The sequence below is a fragment of the Chrysochloris asiatica genome, unplaced genomic scaffold (genome assembly GCF_000296735.1).
Source record: "Chrysochloris asiatica unplaced genomic scaffold, ChrAsi1.0 scaffold00168, whole genome shotgun sequence".
NCBI lineage: Eukaryota > Metazoa > Chordata > Mammalia > Afrosoricida > Chrysochloridae > Chrysochloris > Chrysochloris asiatica.
Genome location: NW_006408686.1, coordinates 2,078,818 through 2,082,927, shown reverse-complemented (window position 1 = coordinate 2,082,927; position 4,110 = coordinate 2,078,818).

Genomic DNA, 4,110 nt, shown 5'->3' with positions numbered 1-4,110 from the left:
AAGTATGAGAGATGAAGTTTGGCCATCTTAGCCTCCAAGGAGCATTCTGGCTACACTTCTTCCAAAACGGATCTATTGGTTCTTTTGGCAGCCCATGGTACTTTCAGTATTCTCCTCCAACACCATAACTCAAGTATATCAATTCTTCTACAGTCTTCCTTATTCACTGTCCAGCTTTCACATGCATATGAGGTTATTGAAAATACCATGGCTTGGGTCATTGTTGTTGTCCTTGGGTCATTAGGTGGGACTATATAAAGGTCTGGAGTCCTGGTGTGGTGCTGTGGGTTAATGTGTCAGATTGTAAAGCTGTTTGAACTGCAAGGTCTGTGGTTCAAGCTCACCAGCTGCTCCTCGGAAACCCTATACAGCGTTGCTATGGATCAGAACTGACTCGATGGCACTAATAACAACATATAAAGGTCTGGAGTCCTGGTGTGGCACTGTGGTGAATGTGCTGGACTGCAAAGTCGGTTTGAACCACAAGGTTGGCAGTTCAAGCTCACCAGTTTCTCCTTGGAAACCCTATACAGGGTCGCTATGGGTCGGGACTGATTCAATGGCACTTAACAACAGCGTATAAGGTTTGCTGCAGAAGATCTCTTTAAAGTGTTGACGAGCAACTATGTTGGTTTGAGGACTAAAGTGCAGCTGGCACAAGCCATGGTATTTTCAATAACCTCATATGCATGTGAAAGTTGGGCAGTGAGTAAGGAAGATTAAAGAAGAATTGATGCTTTTGAGTTCTGGTGTTGGAGGAGAATATTAAAGGTGCCGTGGACTACCAAAAGAACAAAATCTGTGTTGGAAGAAGAATAATGAGAAAGCTCCTTAGAAGCCAGAATGGTCAGATTTCATCTCTCACGCTTTGGACAAACTGTTAGGAAGGACCATTCTCTGGAGAAGGATATCATGTTTGGTAAGGGGATGGTGGAGAAAAAGAGGAAGACCTGAAAAGAGATGGATTAGTACAGTGCAGTGGCAGCAGCAATTGGGTCAGGTGTAACAGGATTGTGGGGTTGGCCCAGGACCAGGCAGTGTTTCATTCTGTTGTTCATAGCATCGATAGGGGTCTGTACTGACTCGATGGCACTTAACAATACCAACAACAGTGCATAAAGGTGAGGTACAAGGGAACTAGATAGCTTGCAGATAATGTAATTAAGATGTATGCAACCCTATGGGGATGGGGCAATGCAAATGAGTTGTATGGAAACCTAACAACGGATTGGTCAGTTTTGCCAAACTGCTAGTCTTAAAATTAGAGTCATCCCAAATTTGGAAAGGGACATCTCATTACCATCGAGAGCAGATTCTTTGGAACAGTAATTCCTGGGCTGAGAACCAGTTTGATCACAGAGAGAGAGAGATGTGACACTAGAGATGTCAAGAGACTGAGAAGCAGCGACAGAGAAATGGCCACAACAGATAGCAGAACCAAGGGACGGGCAGGAGATGGAACTGTGGGCTTCCCAGTTTACAAAGCAAGAAAGCTGAGTGCCTACTGAAAGGTTGTTGACAGAGGGTGCCTCTGGACAATTGATGAAGCTAGGTTTTCTCGCCCTTGGATCTAGAGCTGAGGACTTTTGAGTCAAGGTTTATCACAGTGTGGGGTGTCCCTGGGCACTTAACTGACAGAACTAAGAAAGATTTGTAACACTTGCCCAAACAGAGCAGAGGTTAAGGGGTCACTGTGTCAAGAGGCCAAGGGCCAGAAAGATGTTTGTCTGTGGGCAGTGCTGGGAAGAGGCTGTCCAAATTGAAGAACTGTATCCTGAATCACTTCTGATCCTGAATCGTAACCTGTTACTTTCCTAGAAAAGCCCATAATTATAAGTATTATCTGTGGTTGGTACTCTCAAAACAGACACTAAAACCCGGGTTTTGGCATTGGATAAATTAGTAACCAATAATTCAAGAGTGGTGGTGGTGGTGGGCCATGTACTCTCAGGTATTTCCTGTCCAGAAGGCCAGGGTGAGGCCCTCGTTCCTCTCCAGCATTCTGGGAAATGTAGTCCGAGTTTCCGTGTAGGCGGAGTAATTTCCGTTTCTGGACGGCAGTGCTAGGGAATTTTGGGAAGCGATCTAGCTGTGTCCTGCCATCAGGAGATAATTTCACTTCCGGAGTGCAAGGCTCCCGCAAAACTTCCATTCAAAGAGATGGCTTGGTCTTTGATTTCCGAGGACCCTGCGTGCCTCCTAAGCCTAGGTAGGACCTGTAGGGTCCTGGCCCACGTCCTTTGGGAAGGTAAGAAATGTCGTGGGTCAACTTCAGCCACGGCAGTTAGTGTTTCCCTTGGTTGAGGTTCAGGTTTGGGTAGCTGTTCGTGGGTTGCCTGGTTTGAGGGTCTCCAGGCGTTTCCCTGGAGTCCTGGTTTGGCGCTGTGGGTTAATGCGTAAGGCTGCAAAACCGTTTGAACTGCAAGGTCGGTGGTTTAAGCTCACCAGCTGCTCCTCGGAAACCTTCTACAGGGCCGTTATGGGTCGGAATCGACTCGACGGCACTTAACAACAACAAGGCGTTTCCCTAACCTGATCTCTCCCACCTACCAGCCAGCTTTGCCAGTTCTTAATGTAAACCCTATACAGGGTCGCTATGAGTCGGAAGTGACTCCACGGCACATCACCATCACCATCATGTTCTAATATACGAATTAATACATCTCTGTGTACCTCATTCACCTCTGAAGCGGAGTCCTTAGTAATCTCACCTTTAAGTGATCGCAACAGCTTTTTGAGGTAGGCGCTGCTGATTTTCCTTTTTGACAGGTAAAGAAACTGAGGTGGTGTTGGAGAAATTGAAAACATATCGCCAACACAAAATGTTGACAAGAAAACAGTTTTTATTTCTCAGTATGCATAGCCAGTGTACAGCATCGTAGGTAATCTTCAGAAAGATAGCACAAAGACCAACTCCACACTGTTTAATAGATTTTGCATGCCGTTCTATTTCAACCACACCACACATACTTTCTCCTGATTCACTTTTCTTGTGGTTCTAGAAGAGAACTAGACCGTAACATGTCCTACAAATTCAGTAATAAATTCATCCAAACTATACTGGGATATCAAGGTAGCCATTTGGTTTAGTTAATTGTATCCTTTTATTTTCCCTGCTAGCAAATTTACAGCTTAGAGAAAGGAACTTTGGTTAAATTCCCAAACAGACAGGAACTTTGGGTGTTATTTCCTCAGATACTTGGATTCAAACCTTGGAAAAGGACTCTGTGGGCTAAACCTGGCAAAAGGCTTATTTAACCTCTGATAAGGAACCCATCGTCCATCATCGCACATAACAACAACAACAAGGTTTATATGCATATCACAAGATTAGAGAAAGGATTCACAACATCAGATTTCTTATAGGTCCCTGTTCTTTATTAAGTGCCTGTTGAGTTGAGTGAGTTCCAACTCATAGCTACCCTGTATAGGGTTTGTGAGGCGTGACTGGTGTATTTGGACCTGCTGACCTTGTGCTTTAGCCTGCAGTGCCACATCAGGACTCCATGGTAGGTCCCTAGTTGATGCAAACAGGTTTGAAGTGTGAACTCACCTAGTGGCACCACAGGTGACAGTCCTAATGATTGAATTCTGTAAAGAGAGTAGCTAAGACCATCCTGTGTTGTTGTTTTTTTGTTAAGTTCCTTGGAGTCACTTCTGACTCATAGCAGTCCTGTATAGGGCTTCCGAGGTTTTAAATCTCTGCAGGAGCAGAAAGCCTCATCTTTCTCCCATGGAGCAGCTGATGGGTTTGAACCACCAGCCTGTGTTTCCCAGAATCCTTTGGAGCAGTTCTAATGTGATCATGGCCATGAGTGTGTATCAACTTGAAGGCAGTGTTGTTGTTAGGTGCCAGTCGGTCAGCTCCGACCCATAGTGACCCTGTGTACAGCCGAATGAAACACTGCCCGATCCTGCCCCAGCCTCACAATTGCTAACATGCTTAAGCCCATTGTTGCTGCCACTGTGCCAATCCATCTCATTGGGTGGGGGGGAAGGGGTCTCCCTATTCTTCACTGACCCTCCACTTCACCAAGCATGATGCCCTTCTCCAGGGACTGGTTTCTTCAGATGCTATGTCCGAAGTATGAGAGACGAAGTCTGGTCATC